Here is a 24,784-nt window from a genome sequence, read left to right as displayed (position 1 = left end):
AGAAACTCTTTTGACATTACACTCAAGAAGCAGAACTTACCTTGGGGCCATTTAACCGTTTCATTAACATATAAACAGTAATTTAAACATAGCACTGTCCTCAAAGCTAGCCACTGGTAAAGCTTATGGAGTTAAAGTTATGAGCCACATAAAAACAAAAAGACTGGCTCAAAAGCAAACCTGAGCTATATAATACATATAAACATCAGCCTAAGTGAGACTATGAAGATAAAACAATGTCTCCTTTGTAGATGAAGCAAAGCACGTTATTAGTGAACTAAAGGAGTGTCAAATATTTTTTGAGAAAATTCTACAGGGCAATATTATATTAAATAGATTCTATGTAAGGAAAAGCTTACATCATTTTTCAATAACTATTTAGAAAAATGCCAGCAGTAACAATAAAAATCATGATTCCAAAAATATTCCTTCAATCAACTAATATTAAGCATTTAATATTGAGTTAGCTTCTGGGTGCAAGATGTATACTGTAATCCCTAAAGCAATCACTACATAAGAACTATACAAAAAGTAACACAAATCACACTAGGTAAATTAAAATGGAATATTAAAAAATGTACAAAGAATCCAATGAAAGGCAGGAAAAGAAAAATTGAGCAATGAAAAACAGAAAGAACAAAATTATAAAATGATACAGACCTAACCCCAAATATTAATAATAATGTAAAACACAAATGGCTTAAACACACCAAAAGACAGAGAATGCCAGAAAGTGGGAAAAAACCCAACAAGAAGTTCGCTTCAAATATCATAATAGGTAGGGTAAAATAAAAGAATGGAAAAAGAACCCATGGAAGTACTTGAGTTTCCAAGTGCTTAGAAAGAAAGCAAGCCTGAGTGGCTATATTAACAACATCAACAAAACAGACTTCAGAATGAAGAGGGACATTATATACGACATATTGATAAAGGGGTCAATACACTAAGACAATATACCAATCTCACATATGTATACAACCAACAACAGAGCTTCAAAATACATGAAACAAAAACTGCCAACTGATAGACAAAATAGATAAATTCATAATTACAGCTGGAGGCTTCAACTATTATACTTCTTATTGACAGAACATCAGCAAGGATTATGTAAGAACAGAAAAACGCCATTAATCAGTTGGTTCTAACTGATGTTTACAGAAATATCTGCTCAACAACAGAATACTCCTTCAAGGGCACACAGAATATTCCCCAAGATAGGCCACATTCTGTGTCATGAAACAAACTTTAACAAATTTAATTAAAGCCATATAAAGTTTGCTCGTAGACAATAAAGGAATTAAACCAGGCCAAGTATGGGAGCTCACACCTGTAATCCCAGCACTTTGGGAGGCCAAGGTGGGCAGACAGCTTGAGCCCAAAAGTTCAAGACCAGCCTGAGGTTGACAACATGGCGAAACACCACCTCTACTAAAAATACAAAAATTAGCTGGGCATGGTGGTCCGTGCAGGTGGTCCCAGCTACTCAGGAGGCTGAGGTGGGAGGACTGCTTGAGCCCAGGAGGTCAAGGCTGCAGTGAGCCATGATCACGCCACTGCACTCCAGCCTGGGTGACAGAATGAGGCCCTGCCCCTGCCCCCCTCAAAAACATCAAACTATGTAATTTAGTGTATTAATTCGAACCATAAAAATATATGATCATCTCAACAGGTAAGAGAAAATGAGTTAGCTAACATTCAATATCCATTAATAATAAACAACTTTCAGCAAACCAGAATTAGAAGGGAACTTGAATACTTTCTCTTCTAAGATCGACGGGCATGGATGCTGAGTTAGCTTTTACCATTCCTATTCAACACTGTACTACTTACTGGTGGTCCTATGTAGTTCAATAAGGCAAGAAAAAAAGGCATACAGCTTGGAAAGTGGTAAAATAGGCCATATTTCCAGATACCATGATAATCTATGTAGACAAGCAAAGGTATCTACAAAGAAGCTATTAGAACTAATACATGCATATAGGAAGGACACAGAATACATGGTCAATATATAAAAATTATTTCTACATATTAGCAATAAGTAATTAGAAATTAAAATTAAAAATACAACCTACAACAGCATCAGAAATACTAAATTCTTAGGGATAATATAACAAAATATGTGTAAGAATACATGGTGAATATGTGAAAAATTTTTTCTACATACTAGCAATAAGCAATTAGAAATTAAAATTTAAAATATAACCTACGATGGCATCAAAACCACTAAATTCTCAGGGATAAATATAACAAAATGTATATAAGACTATGCAATGACAAATACAAAACACTTTGGAAAGCAGTGAAAAAAAGATCTAAATATATGGAAAGACATGCCATGCTCATGAATCAGAAGATGCAATGTCATTAAAATGTCAGTCTCTCCAAATTGCTCTATAAATTCAAGGCAATCCTAGTCAAATTTCCAGGATCTATTTTTGTTTTTTTGGAAACTGACAAGTTGTTTCTATAATGTATATGAAAATGTTAAGAACCTAGAAAAGTCCAAATAATGTTGGGAAAAAATGTGGTAGACTCACATTACTTGACTTCCATAGTTACTAACAAAGATACAGTAAGCAAGACAGTGTTTACTAATGTAAAGATAGACTTATAGTTTAACGGAACAGAATGGAAAGTCCAGAAACAGATCTACACATATACATCCAATCCAACAGATTTTCAACAAATCTGTCAATGTAATTCACTGGGAAAAGGATATATTCCTTTCAATAAATGGTCTTGGAAAAACTGTATATCCAAATGCAAAAAAAAAAAGAGAGAGAGAGAGAGAGAGAGAGAGAGAGAGAGAGAACCTTGACCCTTACCTCACTCCACAGAGAAAAATTACCTCAAAATGCATCATAAACCTAAATTTATGAGCTAAAACTACACCATTTCTAGCAGAAAACAGAGTATTTTAGTGGCCTTGTATTAGACAAAGATTTCTTAAATAGGCAATGAAAAGCAGAAATTATGAAAGCAAAAAATGGATAAATTAGACTTCACAAAAACTTCTGTTCTTTAAATTACCGTTAAGGCGTTAAGAAAATGAAAAGCCAGCCATACTGGGAGAAAATACTTGCAAATCACTTCTTTATAAAGGACTTACACCCAGATTATATAATTCTAAAGGACTTATATCCGGAACATATAAATAACTCTTATGAATCAATAAGATAAACAACCCAATTTAAAAGTGAGTAAAAGATTTTAACAGTTCAGCAAATAACATATAATGAATGGCAAATAAGCACAGGAAAAGATGCGCAACCTCATTAGTCACCAGGAAAATTAATAATGAGATGTTCTCACTCATATGTGAGAGCTAAAAAAAGTTGATCTCACGAAGGTAGAGAGAATGATAGATAACAGAGGCTAGGAAGGGTACGTGTGGAGGGTGGGGGATGAAGAGAGGTTGATTAAAGGGTACAAACATAAATAGAAGAAATAAGTTCTAATGTTTGACAGCACAGTACGGTGACTATAATTAACAATAATAGGTTATATATTTCAAAATAGCTAGTAGACAGGACCTGACATGTTCCCAATGCAGAACTGACAAATACTCAGTGATGAATATCCTAAATAATCTGACTTGATCATTACATGTTTTATGCACAGAACAAAACATCAGATGTACCCCCTAAATATGTACAAATATTATGGGTCAATTAAACGATTAAAATTTTAAAATAATAAAAATGAGATGTCACCCACCAGAATGGTTAAAATTAAAGACTAAGAAGACCAAATGTTGGTGAGAAACTGGAACTCTCGTATGTGGCTGGAGGGTGAGAGGGGACGGGCAATGATGCATAGCGGTATGGCCACTTGCTAAATGAAAATATTTGGTGTTATCTTCATATGGCTAAGAAGAGTCCTTCATATTCCCTCCATTCTCCGTATAACAATCTTGGTGGCTATTACACTGCTTGCACTTCAATTTCCATGCCCTAAGGGCTGCACAGAGTATATTAATACTTGTTCAGGGCTACTTTCCTGTTTAAGCCAAACAGCTGCAAGCTCTACTGTCGACTTTGTTATCCAATGGCTAAATGATGCAGTTTATAGATTCTATTCTGCCTTCGAAGATGTTTCTTCCCTTAAAATTGGTATGTTCTTGCTCCTTATAGACCAAAGAGTCTATGTATCGAACAGCAACTGACTTCCAGGATTAACATTCTCTAAATGTATGCTATAAGACAGTTTTCCACTCTAATTTACAGCAGTAAAACATATCTTCTTCTAAAACAAAATAACCCAGTATTCTCTTGGTGTTTTTTTTTTTTTTTAATGGCATTACTACTTGGGATCACTCAAGGGATACTAAAAATATATTGTTTAATACCACTGCTATTTCTAAATAATTTTGTTTATAATGAAGGCAAAACATTCTAGTTGCTATTCTGAGGTACCAAGATACACGTACATCAAAAACTCTAGTGTAAACTAAACATCATTTGGGTTAAGATGATGTATAGATGCCTTTTTTTTCTTTTTTTTTTTAAGTATAAGCACCTTAAGAACCGAGTTTGGGCTGGGCACAGAGGTTCACACTGGTAATCCCAGCACTTTGGGAGGCTGCTTGAGCTCAGGAGTTTGAGAGCAGTCTGGGCAACATGGTGAAAGCCTGCCTCTACAAAAAATTAAAAAATTAGCTGGCCATGGTGGTATGTGCCTGTAGTCCCAGCTACTGGGGAGGCTGAGGTGGGAGGACTCCATGAGCCTGGGAGGCAGAGGTTGCAGTAAGGTGAGGTTGCACCACTGCACTCTGGCCTGGGCGACAGAGCTACTCCAACCTGGGTAACAGAGCCAGACTCAGTCTCAAAAAAAATAGAACGGTGTTTGTCTGTTTTCTAACACAGTCAAAATTATAACCAAAACTAAAATTTTCTATCATTCAAAGATATTAGGCAAACAAAAATGTTCACCTGTGACTCCTCACAGATAACCAATGTCATTATCTTAGCAACATCACTAAACTAATGCTAAGTTATAATAACAAGACCAGCAGACTCAAAAAACACAACTCAAGACAACAGCAATGATACACAGATAAACATCCTTCTTGAAAGCTGAGGTAACTGCAATACAACAAGTCTTGTTTGACAGACTTCTTAGTACAGTAACTAAATTGACTCTTCAGGAAACAAATTGACTCTTCAGGAAACACACAAAAAAAGTTTTTTTTGTTCATAAATTGTCCTTTATCCTAAGGCTAACAATTTGGAGAAAATTTTATCTTAGCAGAGAACACAAAATCACCTACAGGATGAGGCTGAACTTTGTCAAAAAGAGGTTTTGGCTGGGTGTGGTGGCTCACACCTGTAATTCTAGCACTTTGGGAGGCCAAGGCAGGCAGACTGCCTGGGCTCAGGAGTGCAAGACCAGCCTGGGCAACATGGTGAAACCCCATCTCTACTAAAATACAAAAAATTAGCTGGGCATAGTGGCACGTGCTTACAGTCCCAGCTACTCACGAGGCTAAGGCTTGAGAACTGCTTGAACCAGCAAGGCAGAATTTGCAGTGAGCCGAGATAGTGCCACTGCACTCCAGCCTGCGTGACAGAGACTGTCTCAAAGAAAAAAAAAAAAAAAGAGGAGCCTTTGAAAAATTGATCAAGTGATCAAAAAGGAAAGAAGCCTTGGGACCATTTCTGTGGAGGAAAAACTGCTGAACACTGACAAAAGGAGGGAAAATCGGGGAGAAAATCCAGTAACAGAGAAAGACAACTCAGACTATTTACGAGATAGGGCTGACAGAAAAAAACACCTCTAGTTGCCAATGTGGCCTAAAGGACTATGGGGAACAGAAATAATAGAATTTGCATATCTGAATGCTACAGACATGGAGATTGCACACGTATAATACAAGTGAATATCTACAGAAGTGTTCCAACCACAGAAAGTCTATTTTGAGATCACTTTATAGTCTGGCAGCATTAAGTGAGTTCTAGGCCCTTAGAATCAATGCTTTAAATGCTTTGGTCATACAAAAAATTACGCAGGAGTGGTGACGCACGCCTGTATTCCCAGCTACTCTGGAGGCTTAGGCAGGAGAGTTGCTTGAACCTGGGTGGAGGAGGTTGCAGTGAGTTGAGATCACACCACTGCACTCCAGTCTGGGCAACAGAGCAAGACTCTGTCTCAGGAATGAACAAATTAAATAAATAAATAAATAAATGCTTTGGTCTGTTTGCTGTAGTCACTATCTCCCAACTTAAGTTTGACTTGAAAATTCTTCATAGCAGTTTCACAAAGCACTGGGATTATTCCTCAGTTTCCACCTGTAAGACAAGAAGGGGGCAGGAGGGGCCAAGATGGCCGATTAGAAACAAGATGGCTCTCATAGAGAAGAATGACAACAGCAAGTGAATTCAGCACCTTCAACTTAAATGTCCAGGTTCTCACACTGGGGCTGACTAGTAGGATGGCATGACCCACAGACAACAAAAAAAAGCAAGGTGTGGCAATGGTCCACCCAGGAGCACTGGGGAGCCAAAGGAACCCCCACCTCCAGCCAAGGGAAGCGGTGAGTGATTGTGTAACCCCACTCAGGAAATCACACTTCTCCTACGGATCTTTGCAACCATGGATAAGGAGATCCCCTCATGAACCCAGGTCACCAGGGCCTTAGGTCCAATATACAGAGCTGTGTGGAGTCTTGGCAGAGCAGTTGCTTAGGCTCACATGGAAACCCAGGAGTTTTACAGACTCCACCCTTGGGAATCCCAGCAAGTTGAGAAATCCATCCGTACACTCCCCCTAGGAAGAGGGTCGAATCCTGGGAACCAAGCAGTGTCATTCTGTGGGCCTCACTTCCATGGCACCTCAACCCACTGGCTTGGAATTCTAGCCAGCCAGTGCAACAGGCTAGAGACTGCCTAAAATGGATGAGTTCCCAGGGGGAGGGGCGGCTGCCATTTCTGCAGTTCAGTTGACCCAGCTGTTCTAGCCTGCTCCCAAGAATCCAGGTGGTCCTGATGAGGAGGAGTCCCTCACAGGGCAGCACAGTTGCTGTGCTAGATTGTGGCCAGACTCCTTTTTTAAGTGGGACCCCAATCCATCCCTCCTCACTGGGTGGGGCCTCCCTGTGGGAATTTCAGCAACTCCAGCTAGGGTTATATGAACAGTACTCTGATCTCTCCCTGGGACAAGCCCCTAGCGGGAGGAGTGGCCAATGTCTCTGCGGTTCAGCTGACTAAGCCTTTCTTGTTTTTTTTGTTTGTTTGTTTGTTTTTACTTTAAGTTTTAGAGTACATGAATGACTCAGCCTGGCTCTGGAGAGTCCAGGCAGTCTGGGCAAGGAACGGTTACCTCCAATGCAGCGCACCTAATCTACCAAAAAGCAACCAGACTGCTTCTTTAAGCAGGTCCTTGATCCTGTCCCTCCTGACTGGGTTAGATCTCCTAACAGGGATCTCCAGACACCTTCTACAGCAGCGTCCAGGCTGGCAACAGGTCAGTACTGCACCCCCCTACCCCCCCGACCACCCCACCGGGATAGAGCTCCCAGGGGAAGGAGCAGGCTGCCATCTTAGCTGTTTCACAGCCTTCACTGGTGATATACCTACAGGTAAGGGAAAGACCAAGGCAACTAGGGTCTGGAGTGATCCCCCAGCAAACTACAGCAGCCCTATAGAAAAGTGCAGACTGTTAAAAGAAAAACAGAAAACAACAACAGCATCAACAAAAAAGACACCATAAAAACCCCATTTAAAGGTCAGCAACTGGCCAGGCATGGTGGCTCATGCCTGTAATCTCAGCACTTTGGAAGGCCGAGGAGGGCGGATCACCTGAGATCAGAAGTTTGAGACCAGCCTGGCCAACATGGTGAAGCCCCGTCTCTACTAAAAATACAAAAATTAGCCGGGCATGGTGGCAGGCACCTGTAATCCCAGCTACTCTGGAGGCTGAGGCATGAGAATGGCTTGAACCCGGGAGGTGGAGGTTGCAGTGAGCCAAGATTGTGCCACTGCACTCCAGCCTGGGCGACAGAGCTAAACTCAGTCTCAAAAAAAAAAAAAAAACACAGCAACCTCGTCTGGGCAGAGTGGCTCACGCCTATAATCCCAACACTTTGGGAGACTGAAATGGGCAGATCACGAGGTTGAGGCTGCAGTAAGCCGAGATCGTGCCACTGTACTCTAGCCTGGGCAACAGGGCAAGACTCCATCTTAAAAAGCAAACAAACAAACAAACAAACAAGAAGATCAGCAACCTCAAAAATCAAAGGTAGATAAGCCCACAAAGATGAGAAATAACGCAAAAAACACTGAAAACTCAGAAAGCCAGAGTGCCTCTTCTCTAAATGACCCCAACACCTCTTCAGCAAGGGCACAGAACTGGGCTGAGGCTGAGATGGCTGAACTGATAGAAGTAGGCTTCAGAAGGTGGGTGATAATGAACTTGGCTGAGCTAAAGGAGCATGTTGCAACCCAATGCAAAGAAGCTAAGAATCATGATAAAATGGAGGAGCTTCTAAACAGTATAGCCAGTTTAGAGAGGAGCATAACTGACCTGATGGAGCTGAGAAACACAACATGAGAAATTCACAATGCAACCACAAGTATCAATAGCAGAATAGACCAAGCAGAGAAAAGAATCTCCGGGCTTGAAAACTGTCTTTCTGAAATAAGATAGGCAGACAAGAATAGAGAAAAAAGAATGAAAAGGAATGAACAAAACCTCGAGAAATATGGGACTATGTAAAAAGACCAAACCTAGGACTGGGGTGCCTGAAAGAGATGAGAAGAATGGAACCAAATTGGAAAACATACTTCAGGATATCATCCAGGAGAACTTCCCCAACCTAGCAAGAAGGGCCAACATTCAAATTCAGGAAATCCAGAGAACCCCAGTAAGAAGATCAATCCCAAGACACATAATCACCAGATTCTCCACGGTCAAAATGAAAGAAAAAATGTTAAGGGCAGCCAGAAAGAAAGGCCAGGCCACCTACAAAGGGAAACACATCAGACTAACAGCAGACCTCTCAGTGGAAACCCTACTAGCCAAAAAAGATTGGGGACCAATATTCAACATTCTTTTTTTTTTTTTCTGAGGTGGAGCTTCATTTCACTCTTCCTGCCCAGCATAGAGTACAATGGTGCGATCCCAGCTCACTGCAACCTCCACCTCCTGGGTTCAAGTGATTCTCCTGCCTCAGCCTCCCAAGTAGCTGGGTTTACAGGTGTATGCCACCACACCCGGCCAATTTTTGCATTTTTAGTAGAGATGGGGTTTTGCCATGTTGGCCGGGCTGGTCTCAAACTCCTGACCTCGGGTGATCTACCCACCTCGGCCTCCCAAAGTGATGGGATTATAGGCATGAGTCACTGCACCTGGCCTCAACATTCTTAAAGAATTTTCAACCCAGAATTTCATATCCAGCCAAACTAAGCTTAATAAGCAAAGGAGAAACAAGATTCTTTTCAGACAAGCAAATGCTGAGGGTATTCATCGTCTTGAAAGAGCTCCTGAAAGAAGCACTAAATACGGAAAGGAAAAACTTTCCTTTTCACTGCCAGCCACTACAAAACACACTGAAGTACACAGATGAGTGACACTATGAAGCAACCACATAAACAAGTCTAACAAATAACCAGCTAGCATCATGATGACAGGATCAAATTCACACATAACAATATTCACCTTAAATGTAAATGGGCTAAATGCCCCAATTAAAAGACACAGAATGGCAAAATGTATAGAGTCAAGACCCATCAGTATGCTGTCTTCAAGAAATCCATTTCACATGCAAAGACACACATAGGCTCAAAATAAAGGGATGGTGGAAAACTTACCAAGTAATGGAAAACAGAAAAAAGCAGGAGTTGCAATCCTAGTTTCTGACAAAATAGACTTTAAAAGAACAAAGATCAAAAAAAGATGAAGGGCATCACATAATGGTAAAAGGTTCAATTCAACCAGAAGAGCTAACTATCTTAAATACATATGCAACCAATACAGGAGCACCTACATTCATAAAGCAAGTTCTTAAAGACCTACAAAGAGACTCAGACTCACACATAATAACAGTGGGAGACTTTAACACCCCACTGACAATATCAGACAAATCATAGAGACAGAAAATTAACAAAGATACTCAGGACCTAAATTCAGCTCTGGATCAAGCAGACCTGACAGATATCTACAGAACTCTCCGCTCGAAAACAACAGATAATATATTCTTCTCATTGCCACATGGCACTTACTCTAAATTTGATTACATAATCACAATTATTAATAAAACACTCCTGAGCAAATGCAAAAGGACTGAAATTATAACAAACTCTCTTAGAACACAGCACAATCAAATTAGAACTCAAGACTAAGAAATTCACTCAAAACCACATAACTACATGTAAACTGAACAACCTGCTCCTGAATGACTCCTGCGCGAATAAAATTAAGGCAGAAATCAAGAAGTTCTTGGAAACTAATGCAAAGAAACAACGTACTAGAATCTCTGGGATGCAGCTAAAACAGTGTTAAGAAGGAAATTTATAGCACTAAATGCCCGCATCAAAAAGCTAGGAAGATACCAAATTAACAACCTAATGTCACAACTAAAAGAGAACCAAGAGCAAACAAACACCAAAGCTAGCAGAAGGCAAGAAATAACCAAGATCAGAGCTGAACTGAAGGAGACACAGACACAAAAAAATCAAGTTGGTTTCATCCCCAGCATGCAAGGTTGGTTCAACATACACAAATCAATAAATGTAATTCATCACATAAACAGAACTAAAGACAGAAACCACATGATTATCTCAACAGATGCAGAAAAGGCCTTCATAAAATTCAACATCCCTTCACGTTAAAAACTCTCAATAAACTAGGTACTGAAGGAACACACCTCAAAATAATAAGAGCCATATATGACAAACCCACAGCTATTATCATACTAAATGGCAAAAGCTGGAAGCATTTCCCTTGAAAACCAGCACAAGACAAAGATGCCCTGTCTCACCATTTCTATTCAACACAGTATTGGAAGTTCTGGCCAGGGTAATCAGGCAAGAGAAAGAAATAAAGTGTATTCCAACAAGAAGAGAGGAAGTCAAATTACCTTTGTTTGCAAAAGACATGATCCTGTATCTAGAAAATCACATTGTCTCGGCCCAAAAGCATCTTAAGCTGTTAAGCAACTTCAGCAAAATCTCAGGATACAAAATCCATGTGCAATAATCACTACCATTCCTATACAGCAACAACAGGCAAGCAGAGAGCAAATCATGAATGAATTCCCATTCATAATTGCTACAAAGAGAATAAAACACCTAGGAACACAACTAACAAGGGAAGTGAAGGACCTCTTCAAGAAGTACAATCACTGGTCAAGAAAATAAGAGAGGACACAAACAAATGGAAAAACATTCCATGCTCATGGATAGGAAGAATCAATATTGTGAAAATGGCTATACTGCCCAAAGTAATTTATAGATTCAACGCTATTCCAATTAAACCACCACTGACATTCTTCACAGAATTAGAAAAAACGACTTTAAAATTCATATGGTACCAAAAAACAGCCCGTATAGCCAAGACAATCCTAAGGAAAACGAACAAAGCTAGAGGCATCATGTTACCAGACTACAGGGCTACAGTAACCAAAACAGCATGGTACTGGTACAAAAACAGACACACAAACCAATGGAACAAAACAGAGAACTCAGAAATAAGACGGCACACCCACAATCATCCGATCTTTGACAAACCTGACAAAAACAAGCAATGAAGAAAGGATTCCCTATTTAATAAATGGTGTTAGGAAAGCTGGGTAGCCATATGCAGAAAATTGAAACTGGATCCCTTCCTTACAATTTATACAAAAATTAACTCAAGATGGATTAAAGACTTCAATGTAAAACCCAAAACTATAAAAATCCTAGAAGAAAATCTAGGCAATACCATTCCAGACATAGGCACAGGCAAAGATTTCACGATGAAAACACCAAAAACAATTGCAATGAAAGCAAAAATTGACAAATGGGATCTAATTAAGGAGCTTCTGCACAGCAAAAGAAACTATCATCAGAGTGAACAGACGCTACAGAATTGGAGAAAATTTTTGCAATCTGTGCATCTGACAAACGTTTAATATCCAGAGTCTACAAGGAACTTAAATTTATATAAAAAAAACCAACCCCATTAAAAAGTGGGCAAAGAACATGAACAGACACTTTTCGAAAAAAGAATTCATGCAGCCAACAAACATGAAAATAAGCTCAACATCACTGATTAGAGAAATGCAAATCAAAACCACAGTGAGATACCATCTCATGCCAGTCAGAATGGTGATTATTAAAAAGTCCAGAAACAGATGCTGGCGAGGTTGTGGAGAAAAAGAAATGCTTTTACACTGTTAGTGGGAATGTAAATTAGTTCAACTATTGTGGAAGACAGTGTGGCAATTCCTCAAAGATCTAGAGGCAGAAATACCATTTGATCCAGCCATCTCATTACTAGGTATATACCCAAAGGAATATAAATTATTCTATTACAAAGATACATGCATGTGTATCTTCACCACAGCACTATTCACAATAGCAAAGACATGGAATCAACCCCAATGCCCATCAATGATAGACTGGATAAAGAAAATGTGGTAAATATACACCACAGAATACTATGCAGCCATAAAAAGGAAAGAGATCACGTCCTTTGCAGAGACATGGATGGAGCTGGAAGCTGTTATCCCCAGACAACTAACACAGGAAAAGAAAACCAAACACCACATGTTCTCACTTGTAAATGTGAGCTCAACAGTGAGAACACATGGACATATTGGGGTGGGGGTGGGAGGACACACACACTGGGGCCTTTAGGAGGGAGGGGTTGCGGGAGGGATAGCATCAGGAAGAATAGCTAATGGATGCTGGGCTTAATACCAAGGTGATGGGTTGATCTGTGCAGCAAACCACCACGGCATATGTTTACCTATGTAACAAACCTGCACATCCTGCATATGTACCCCGTAACTTAAAAGTTGAAGGAAAAAAAATTAGCTGGGTGTAGTGGCATGCCCCTGTAGTCGCAGCTATTCAGGAGGCTAGAGCGGGAGGATGGCTTGCACCCAGGAGTCTAAAGCTGCAGTGAGCTATGATTGTGTCATTGCACTCCAGCCTGGCAACAGAGTGAGAACCTGTCTCTAAAAAAAATTATAAATAAATAGTGTATGTAAATGTTCTCACTGCAACAAAATATGTAAGTATGAGAGATAATGAATGTGTTAATTAGCTTGGTATAATCATTCCATATATATATTTTATATACATACACACACACACACACCAACACATCACATAGTACCCTGTAACTATACACAATTCTTTTTTCAATTAAAAATAGAAACAGAGGCCAGGCGCCGTGGCTCACGCCTGTAATCCCAGGACTTTGGGAGGCCAAGGCAGGCAGATCACAAGGTCAGCAGATCGAGACCATCCTGGTCTAACTCAGTGAAACCCCGCTCTACTAAAAATACAAAAAATTAGCCGGGCATGGTGGCGGGCACCTGTGGTCCCAGCTACTCGGGAGGCTGAGGCAGGAGAATGGCGTGAACCCGGGAGGCGGAGCTTGCAGTGAGCCGAGATCGCGCCACTGCACTCCAGCCTGGGCAACAGAGCGAGACTCCGTCTCAAAAAAAACATTAAAAAATAAAAACAAAAATTGAAAAAAAAAAAAAAGGACAAAAAGGGATCAAAGTTAAAGTCTGTCTACAAATCTTTGACAACTAAGTTTTCAGATATACTTAGCTTTACCATGGCTACATACTGGGCAATAAGTACTCACTCTTTTTTAAGAGCTCAGTTTTACTAAGGTATTGGAGGTCATGGAGAAGGATAGCTTCCCTCTGACTGAACTAAGGTAAGCAGGAGTTTTTTAAAAATTTAAGGAAAACAACAACAACAAAAACAACACACACACAAAGGCCAAGGCAAGAGGACTGCTTGAGCCCAGGAGTTCAAAACTAGCCTAAGCAACATAGTAAGACCTCATCTCTACAAAAACAAAAAACAAAAACTCGGGGAAATCAAGGAGAACAAAATACACCAAAACTGAGTGATGGATGAATACTGACTACAGATTAAATTCACCTGAAATCTAAACACAGATGCAACAAGCTAACAGTTTATAAAATGATTTCCTTCTCTCATTTCAACCCTATCTAAGCTGACTTTTAAAGACAATCAAATTGTGTTGGCACTGTTTTCAGCTTTGATTAGGTGCTCCTTGATTCATATTAACTGCTTCTAGAACATTACAATTTACTCTCAAATTTAATAAGCTGTTCTTTTAGGCTCATAACACTTGATAATGCAAACTTGCCTGGTTACCAGAAGCAAGAAGAATACTTTTTAAAAAAGATACAGATCCCTAGCTTCATTTTCAGAGCTACTGAATCGGAGTATCTGAGTAGAGTGATAAAAAAAGCTTTTTAGAAAGCTCCATCAGTGCTTGCCAGGGGACTGGGAAAACATGGAGTGACTGCTTAATGGTTACAAGGGTTTCTTTTGGGTGATGACAAGTGCTCTGGAATCAGGCAGTGACAATAGTTGCACATCACTGTGAATATACTAAAAAAACCACTGGATTGTATACTTAAAATAGTTTAAACTGGGCACAGAAGTTCATGCCTATAATCCTAGCACTTTGGAAGGCCAAGGTAGGAGGATCACTTGAGGCCAGGAGTTTGAGACCAGCCTGAGCTGGTGAGAATCCATCTCTAAAAAAATTGTTTTTTAATTAGCCAGGTGTCTCAGCACAGCCTGTGGTCCCAGCTACTCAGAAGGCTGAAGTGGGAGGATCACCTGAGTCCAGGTAACTGAGGTTGCAGTGAGCTGTGATCATGCCTCAGCCTCCCAAGTAGCTGGGACCACAGACCCATGCCACCACACCCAGCTAATATTTTGTATTTTTGGTAGAGACACGGTTTTACCATGTTGCCCAGGCTGGTCTCAAACTTCTGAGCTCAAGTGATCTGCCCACCTTGGACTCCCAAATTGCGGGGATTACAGGCATGAGCCACCAGGCAACAGTAAAAAATATTTTAAAATGAGCTGCGTGTGGTGGTGGACATCTGTAGTCCCAGCTACTTGGGAGGCTGAGAAAGGAGGATCACTTGGGCCCAGGGGTTCAAGGCTGTGGTAAGCTATGGTCATGCCATTGTACCCTAGCCTGGGTGACAGAGCAAGACTCTGTCTCAAATAATTAAAAAAAAAAAATCTGAAACTACTATACACGTATAAAGAAAATGAACAATTAAATATTAATAAATGGATGGTGAAGGGCCGAGCGCAGTGGCTCACGCCTGTAATCCCAGCACTTTGGGAGGCCGAGGCGGGCGGATCACGAGGTCAGGAGATCGAGACCATCCTGGCTAACACGGTGAAACCCCATCTCTACTAAAAATATATATTAAAAAAAAAAAATTAGCCAGGCGTGGTGGCAGGCGCCTGTAGTCTCAGCTACCCGGGAGGCTGAGGCAGGAGAATGGCATGAACCCGGGAGGCGGAGCTTCCAGTGAGCCGAGATCATGCCACTGCACCCCAGCCTGGGCGACAGAGCGAGACTCCATCTCAAAAAATAAAAATAAAAAAGTAAAAAAATAAATGGATGGTGAATAGAAGCCAGATTTCTTGCTGTTGGAGTGGGAGGTTACAGATAGACAAGTCAGGAGAAGGCTAGAATGTGGTAATGGATTACAGCTGGAAATACGAATATAAACTCATGTTTAGTTTAATACAGATACAAAGTTACATATAGAATTATAAATATGTATATAGAATTAGTAATATACACATATATTTCCTTACTATGTCAGCTGGAGAGAATCCACAAGCTGCAACACCCCAGTAGCAAGCAGCACACCTAAAATGCAGATCTTGGTTATTAACCTTTCTCAGTAAAAGGAGAAATGGCTGATCCTAGGCCAAGGGAGGAAACAAAAGATGAGTCTGGATAATCTTGCACTCCCAGAAAGGAAGTACTCAATAAGTATACGTAAATAATAGTGATATGTCAAAGGCATACAGGTGCAAAGTGAAAGGGGTCCCAACAGACAATGCCAGAAAAAAATTGAGAAACAGAATATAGTAGTGTTGGATTATAACCCAAGGTATCAACATCTACAAGTCCACACTGATTAGTCAATTGAATAAATGAGAGAGATTGAGTAAGTCTTCCATTAAGAACTAAATGAGAGAGAATGAATAAGTCTTCCATGAAGAACTGCAGACAGTTTATGTAGACATCTCCTCTCAAGGAGGAAGAGCATGTAAATGTGGCCTGGGCAGTGACTTTCTTCCAAAGAATACAGCATGGAAAGAGGACAAAAAAAGAGAAACTGTACTGTAGAGAAACCTGACAAATACTATTATCAGCCAGGTGATCAAGGTTAACAATAATAGTGCTAAGTCATGTTCATAGTATGTACTCTTGATTAAGATGTCATAAAAATGACATTTTACCTCTGTGATCCTCTTCCTCAAAGCCATAATCCCAGCCTAATCATGAGAAAAACTTAAGGCAAATTCTAATAGTGGAGCATCCTACACTTACCTCACTGTACTCCTTAACACTGTCAAGTTCATCAAAAACAAGGAAAGTCTCAGAAACTGTCATGCCAAGAGAAGGCTAAGGAGACATGATAACTAAATGTAATGTGGTATCCTGGATGGGACCTTGGAACAGAAAAAGGACATTCAGTGAAAACTACGGAAATCTGAATAAAGTACGAACTTTAGTTAAACAATCATTTATTAATATTGGTTTTTTATTTGGGACAAATGTATCATCCCAATGTAAGATGTTAATAGAAGCAACTCATATAAAGGTATACAAGAAACCTATGTACTATCTTCATAGTTTTTCTGTAAATCTAAAACCACTCTACTAAAGCAAAAAGTTTATTTTAAAAAGTTTCTCAGGTAACTTTGATGGTTTGGAAGCCATTAAGCAATAACTCCATCCTTTTCAGAGAAAGCATCTACATCTTTAGTTACTTTACCTCATACCGACTTTGTGTCACTCACAGCCTTTATCTCTACCTCAAATCCTGCCCCCATCCTGGTTTCATGTATATATCCCATCTCAGTCTGACCACTTAAGTTCTTTGACTTCTCATGATTAAAAACCTTTTGTACTCTACTTAAGCCACTTACTTTATTTTTGTTTTTCAGAATTTTTGTTAATATCTTTGGTCATTTTTCTGCTGTGGCAATCATTTTCCTATCGATTTGTAAGAGGAAAACCGATGCTGTCATTTTTGTTGCATATTTTTTAAAACTGTGATTAAATATACATAACATACTGAGGCAAAAGAATCGCTTGAACCTGGAGGCAGAGGTTGCAGTGAGTCGAGATCACGCCACTGCACTCCAGCCTGGGAGACAGAGCAAGACTCCATTTCAAAAAAAAAAAAAAAAAAAAAAAAAATATATATATATATATACACGTATATGTATACATATACGTGTGTGTATATATATGTGTATATATATACACATACACACATATATACGTATATATACACACACATATATACGTATATACACACATATATACGTATATATATAGCTATATATATACGTATATATATATACACATACATGCACACACACACACCATAAAATTTACCATTTTAACTATATTTAAATACAGATGGTCTTCAACTTACAATGGTTTGACTTACAATATTCGGACTTTATAAATGGTGCAAAAGTCATACATATTCACTAGAAACAGTACTTTGATTTTTGAATTCTTATCTTTTCCTAGGCTATTGGTATGTGGTATCATACTCTTTTGTGATGCTGGGCAGCTCGCAGTCAGCCACACGATGACAGGGGTAAACCACCATGAGATGATCAACACTTTATTATAAAATAGGCTTCATGTTATTTTGTTCAACTGTAGGCTACCGTTAAGTCTGCTGAGTACATTTACAGAGGCTAGTCTAAGCTATGATGTTCAGTAGACTAGGTGTATTAAATGCATTTTTAACTTACAGTATTTTCAACTATTGTTTAGTTGGGATGTAACGCCATTCTAAGTCTAGAAGCCCTGTTCAGAGTTCTGTGGCACTGAGTAACATCCACACTGTCATGCAATCATCACTACCATTTATCTCTAGAACTTGATCATCTTCTGTAACTGAAACCCATTTAACAATAACAACTCATTTCCCACTTTTCCCAGCTCGTGGTAATCACCCATTCTTTCTGTCTCTATGAATCTGCTCTAGGCACTTCATGCAAGTGCAATCATGTGATATTTTTCCTTTTGTGTGACTAGATTATTTCACTTAGCATACTGACTTCAAAGTTCTGACACATGCTGTAGCATGTGTCACAATTTTTTTCAATGCTCTCTACACAGTCAATACTTTTCCTTTTTAAAGCTGAGTAATATTCCATTTACGTATATGCCACATTTTGCTGAGTGGATATTGGGTTGTTTCTACCTTCTGGCTATTGTGAATAATGCTGCTATAAACATGGGTAAACAATGCAAATACATTTTTGATGCCTGTAGTTTTCTTGATAAATCCTTCCTTTGCTTTTAGATATAAAGCTTCTCTAGCAGAAGATCAGAATACATTCAATCTTATTTCAACTACTTTTGATGTTTAACTCTTTTCATCCACTTATCTATAATGCCAATTTTTATTTTTAAACCACACTCTTACTCCTTTATATGTTAATAACTAAATCTCTTTTCAGGCTTTCTAGTCTGTTCCACCAACATCTGTCTTTCCATTCTTGTATCAATACTGTATTGTTTTTATCGTACAGCTTTCTAATACTAATTTTACTCCCTCCTGTTTTTCTTTTTCAAAATTATCTTAATTCTCACCAAATGAATTTCAGAATTAATTCTGATAAGGTAAAAATGTTGGTATCTGGGACAAAAAAATATAAAAATTAAACCATATAAGTGTTAGGGGGAAAAAAATCCTTGGATAGAGAAAGCGTTTCCAAAATATGATATAAAAGTCAAAAGTCTTTTTCTTTTTTTTTTGAGACAGAGTCTCACTCTGTTGCCCAGACTGGAGTGCAGTGGCGTGATCTTGGCTCACCACAACCTCCACCTCCCAGGTTCAATCGGCGATTCTCCTGCCTTAGCCTCCCAAGTAGCTGGGATTACAAGCATGCAACACCACGCCCAGCTAATTTTTGCATTTTTAGTAGAGATTCGGTTTCATCATGTTGGCCAGGCTGCTTTGGAATTCCTGGCCTCAAGTGATCCGCCCACCTCAGCCTCCCATAGTGCTAGGATTACAGGCGTAAGCCACCATGCCCAGCCTTAAAAGCCATTTTTTTAGTCCTAAATAAAAATTTAAAATTTCTACAATGTAAACATCATAAACAGAAATCAGAAAACAAGTGAAAACATTTGCAACACATATGAAAAAGAACAATCCAAGAGTACAACAAATCAGTGAAAAACAGAAAAATTACAAAAAAGTATTAGAAGACATAAAGAACAAAGAACAAAAAACACAAAAGTAAACATAGAGAAGTATGCAAACTCATTCACAGTTTTGAAACTATAAAATAATGAATGACATGACTTCTCACTTAAAAGTCTGACCAAGATTAAAACTGTTGGCAAGGGTTCGGGAAAACCAGCATTTTAATCCACTGCTGATGGGGATAAAAACTGGGATATATTCTCTTTGGAGAGTATTTGACAGAAACCATAAAAATTTAAACGCACAGCCTTCTCTTCTAGTAATTCTACTTCTGGGATTATCCTACAGGTGTACTTACACAAATATGTAAAGATAATATAAAAAGACATTCAAGGAAGTGTTACTAGTATGCCCAAAACACTGGAGGGGAAATCTACATATCCATTTATACCTGGTTGAACAAATTATGGCGCATTTTTATCCTGAAAATTATCTTCAAGCATTTATCCTTTGTGTTACAAACAACCCAATTATACTCTTTTAGTTACTTAAAAATGTACAATTAAATTATTTTTGACTATAGTCACTCTGCTGTGACAGCAAATACTAGGTCTTATTGATTCTTTCTACTTTTTGTACCCACTTACCCTCCCCACTTCTCCAAAAAGCAGCTTTCTTATTTTTTTATCTCTTCTTTTCTGAAGAACCTGTAAATATTAGGAGTGCCTCAGCATTTGAGGCTAGGTCTCTTTTTATTCACTAACCCATGCTACCTAAATCTGTGAAGTTAGAAAACCTAATCCAGTCTCATGGCTTTGAATACCACTAATAAGCCACTGATTTCCAACTCTGTATTTCTAATCTTAGACCTTCTCTAAAACTCCAGATTTGTATATGTAAATACCCACTTGACATCTTCACATGGATATCTAATAAGCATAACCAAACCAAAAAGGGCTACAGAGAACTCTTTTCTGTTAATCTTCTCCATTCCAATAAATGCCACCAACATCCATCCATCACTTAAGCCAGATATTCAGAAATGCTGATTCCATCTCTAAAATATACCACAAATTAAATTCATGTCTTCCCATCTCACTTGCTACCATCCTAATCCAAGCCACCATCATCTCTTGAATAGACTATTGCAAACACTTCCCAAATGATCTTCCTGCTTACATTCTTGTCACCACCTCCGCCTTATACACACCCCCATCTTCTACAGGCAGTAGCCAGAGTGTGTGTTGTTGTTGTTGTTGTTTTTTAAGAGACGAGTTTCACTATGTTGCCCAGGCTGGCCTTAAGCTCCTGGGCTCAAGCGATCCGCCCATCTCGGTCGCCCAAGCAGCTAGGAGTACAGGTGTGTGCTTCTGCACCTGACTTGGAATAATCATTCATTCACTCATTTATTGAGACAGGATCTTGTTCTGTAGCTCAGATTGGAGTGCAGTGGCATGATCATGGCGCACTGCAGTCTCAAGTGATCAATCCTCCCACCTGAGCCTCCCAAGTAGCTGAGACTGCAGGCACATGTTACCACATCCTTCTAATTTTTGTATTTTTTGTAGAGACAGGGTTTTGCCATGTTGCCAAGACTGGTCTTGAACTGCTGGGCTCAAGTCATCCTCCCACCTCGGCCTCCCAAAGGGCTGGGGGATTACAGGCTTGAATCACTCTGCCCAGCCGCAGAGTAATCTTTTAAAACTAAAAATCAAATTATATCACTGCCCTGCTTGAACTTTTTTATTGGTTTCCCATTCAAACTAAACTATGTATACAAAGCAGAATTAATGGAAAAGACACATGAAGAATTTTCAAAACATTTAAAATCCTCTTAGAGCTAGAAGATTGATAACATGCAGAACTAAGTAGTCACAAAAAAGAACCAATACAGAGTATGAACATACATGGGTTGAAATAAAGAACTCTTCATATTAGGTATATAATAGATAAGCCAAAGAATGAATTAGTGAGCTAAAAGAACAAGTAGAGAAGACAGTCCCAGAAGACATCAGGAAGGGATTAGAAAAAAACAAAATATTAAAAGTTAAGAAACATACAGAAACTAGAAGTGACAAAATCCATAAAACAGAATTCCCATAAAGAGAAAATGAAGAAAACAAAGTATCTGAAAAAATGACCAATAATTTTTCCATAAAGAGAAGAAAATGGAGAAAACAAAATATCTGAAAAAACGACCAGTAATTTCCCCCAAATAAGAAAAGGTGAAAGAACTCAGATTAAATTGTCTGGAATACATCCTGGGACAGACAGTAGGCTCCCAACAAATTCAGTATTTGGTAAATGAGTGAGTAAACATGAATCCAAGGGCCAAACCAGGAAAATGAACTATACACAGACACATTACAACAAAACTGAAAAAGACAAAGGATTTCAAAATGTTCTAGAGAGGAAAAGAAATCAAAGTGACATCAGAACTTCCCCCAAAGTAACATCAGAAGATAAGAAAACAGTGTAGTAATATTCTCAAAATGTTAAAGGGAAAGTATTTAAAACCAAAATCATTACTCAAACTAAGCTTTTGGTGATAGTAAGCTATCAGCTATACGTGAGGGTTAACTAAAAATATTTTCAGACATCAAAAGGCTTTAGAAGGACATATAAATATCCTGTTTGAAAATCTACTTTTGAGTAGGCACTCAAATAATAGAAATAAATCTATGGGCTGGGTACAGTGGCTCACGTCTGTAATTCCAACACTTTGTAAGAGGACTGCATGAGGTCAGGAGTTGGAGACCAGCCTGGGCAACATTGTGAGACCTGTCTCTACAAAAAAAAAATTAAAAAAAAAAAGAAATATATGAGGACATTATGTAACATACGGGAGTAAGAGTGAGTTTATAATCTAGTAAGTCTATTTCATACAAAAAGAAAAAGGACAAATATGTAAAAGAATACCCCTATCAATCAACATGGCTTTTGGGAAAGGGTAGGGGTCAAGGAGAGGGAAAAAGCCCACAGGAAAGTGAAAAAGTACTTAAAGGACTTATCTGGCTTAGAGGGAAAATATACATTAAAATTAAAAAACTGTAGAAAATGAATAGAAATATAGGTCTCAATAAATCAAATGGATGCCTTTGAAAACAAATGAACATTCAATCTATGTGACAGAAGGCAGAAAAAAGAATTTTTAAGTGTCGTAAACAGAATGTAAATAATGTCCAATATATATGTTACTACAATAAATGAAACTCACTAATCAAGAGTAAGAGTGGATAAACAGAATCCAGCAATATACTTTAAAAAAAAAAAAAAAAAAGCAGACCATGAAAGAAGACCAAAAACGGTGAAAATAAAAAGACAGGAAGAAGATATACCTGGAAATATAAACCCAGGCTGGTAGATGGCCTTTCTGTTTTTTAAGGACCTATTTATGAATAATTGAGCGTCCTCCTGGTCTGGACTTTTACTCAAAGAGCCCAGTCTTGGCTTCCTGCCATTCCTGGGCCAATGGATTCCACTACTACATTAAAGCTCACACACTAAAGGTATCTTTTTATTTTCCCTATAGGACAAAGCTTCAACTTCAGTTCTCTGTTATGACTGTGTTCTTTTTCATTTCAGGCACCTGCAGATTCCCCTTTCTTTAAATGTTTTATTTTTATCTAGCATTTCCATATTTGAAAAAGAAGGGGGCATCTCCAGTCTAGCCTTTTGTCCAGAAGTCCCTAAAACATGTACTTCAGATTAAATACAACTGAGAGCAAAGTCCAAATTATTTTTTTCTTTTTGTTTTTTAAGTGTTGAGACCGGGTCTTGCTTTGTCGCCTAGGCTAGCCACAAACTCATGGCCTCAAGCAATCCTCCTGCTTCGGCCTCTCAAAAGTGCTGGGATGACGGGCATGAACCAATGCACCTGGCCTAAATTACTTAATTTCATCATCTATATTATGAAATGATAAAGTTCAATAAAAAGGCTATGAGAACTAAAATTATACCTTAGCATAGACCTCGGTGCATATAAAATATTCAAATTTACCACCCACTTTGTATTCTACCTAGAGAAAGTAAAGAGAGAACTCTGAGCATGGAATGCAAGTTCCTAACTTCATTTCAGTTCCAGCTTCCACTGAGCTGCAGCCGCTTTCAGGGCAAAAATGCTTTCTTCAAAATTGATTTGAGAAAAAAAGACAACTAGTAAAGGACCATATCACAGTACACAATTTTGAATGGTCCTTAAGGGTCATTCAGTTAGGAAAGTGACCATCACTTTTTATGTAGTGTGATCTGGGAGCTTGAGGTCCAAGATTCTATTCTGAGATCTACCAAAGACTTTTTGGTTGACCTTCATCAGTTCTCAATATTTCTGTTTCTTCTTGAAAGGAAAATTAGATTAGATGACATTTAAGATCCTCTCGTTCCAAAATTCTGATTCTTGAATAAGAGGTTTAGAATGATTTCACTCCAAATGCTAGTATTTTTTCTATGAATGCAAAATGATACCTTAAATTATTAGATATACTTACTGCTGTTTTCCTCACATGCAAAAAATAAACCATTAGACATAAACACTAAGTAATTCCCACTTAAACCAAGCAAGCAGCTTAATTCCCTCACATTTTTTAAAGTGGTTTTGAAAAAAATACTGGAAAAAGCCTCGAAACAAATAGTCATGCTTCTGAGATATTAACTGGACTTCCCTCCCTGCCTTAACTAAGCCATTCAAGTGAGAATTCAGTCTATAAAAAGGGAACATGCTCTCTTTATCATATTTTCCTAAAGTAAGTAATGGTTAATTTTCACCACAATGTTTTCTGGCAGTTATTCCATAACATTTTCCCACAAAAAGCTAACGGCTGCATTCCAGATCAAGAAATTAGCATGATTTTTTTTTTTTTAATCACAAAATTGACCGGGCGCGATGGCTCATGCCTGTAATGCCAGCACTCTGGGAGGCCAAGGCAGGCGGATCACAAGGTCAGGAGATCGAGACCATCCTGGCTAACATGGTGAAATCCCGTTTCTACTGAAAATACAAAAAATTAGCCAGGTGTAGTGGCAGGTACCTGTAGTTCCAGCTACTCGGGAGGCTGAGGGAGGAGAATGGCTTGAACCCGGGAGGCAGACCTTGCAGTGAGCCGAAATCACACCACTGCACTCTAGCCTGGGCAACAGAGCGAGACTCTGTCTCAAAAAAAATAATAATAATAATAAATAAAAACAAATTTTAAAAAATCACAAAATCACAAAATTTAACCACCAACAGCATGCAAAAGATGAAGAAAAAAGTACAGGCACCTACAGTCTTTTACAATAAACTGTCCTCAACAATGTCCTTAAAACAATGTTCTTAAAAGTCCTTAAGGAATTTTTATGGTCTATTTTATAAAGTTCTCTAAAGTT

At 38.6% G+C, this 24,784-nt stretch overlaps 1 protein-coding gene across 21 annotated transcripts in view; it reads right to left on the bottom strand.

Moving 5' to 3' along the window:
- ANKRD12 (ankyrin repeat domain 12) overlaps nt 1–24,784 on the bottom strand; it is a 144,352-nt gene that overhangs the window by 105,797 nt on the left and 13,771 nt on the right. The window lies entirely within an intron of this gene.

Source organism: Symphalangus syndactylus, chromosome 1 (assembly GCF_028878055.3).
Source record: "Symphalangus syndactylus isolate Jambi chromosome 1, NHGRI_mSymSyn1-v2.1_pri, whole genome shotgun sequence".
Classification (NCBI taxonomy): Eukaryota; Metazoa; Chordata; class Mammalia; order Primates; family Hylobatidae; genus Symphalangus; species Symphalangus syndactylus.
The sequence above is the reverse complement of the archived record's forward strand: the minus strand, read 5'-3'. Positions and strand labels throughout refer to the sequence as shown.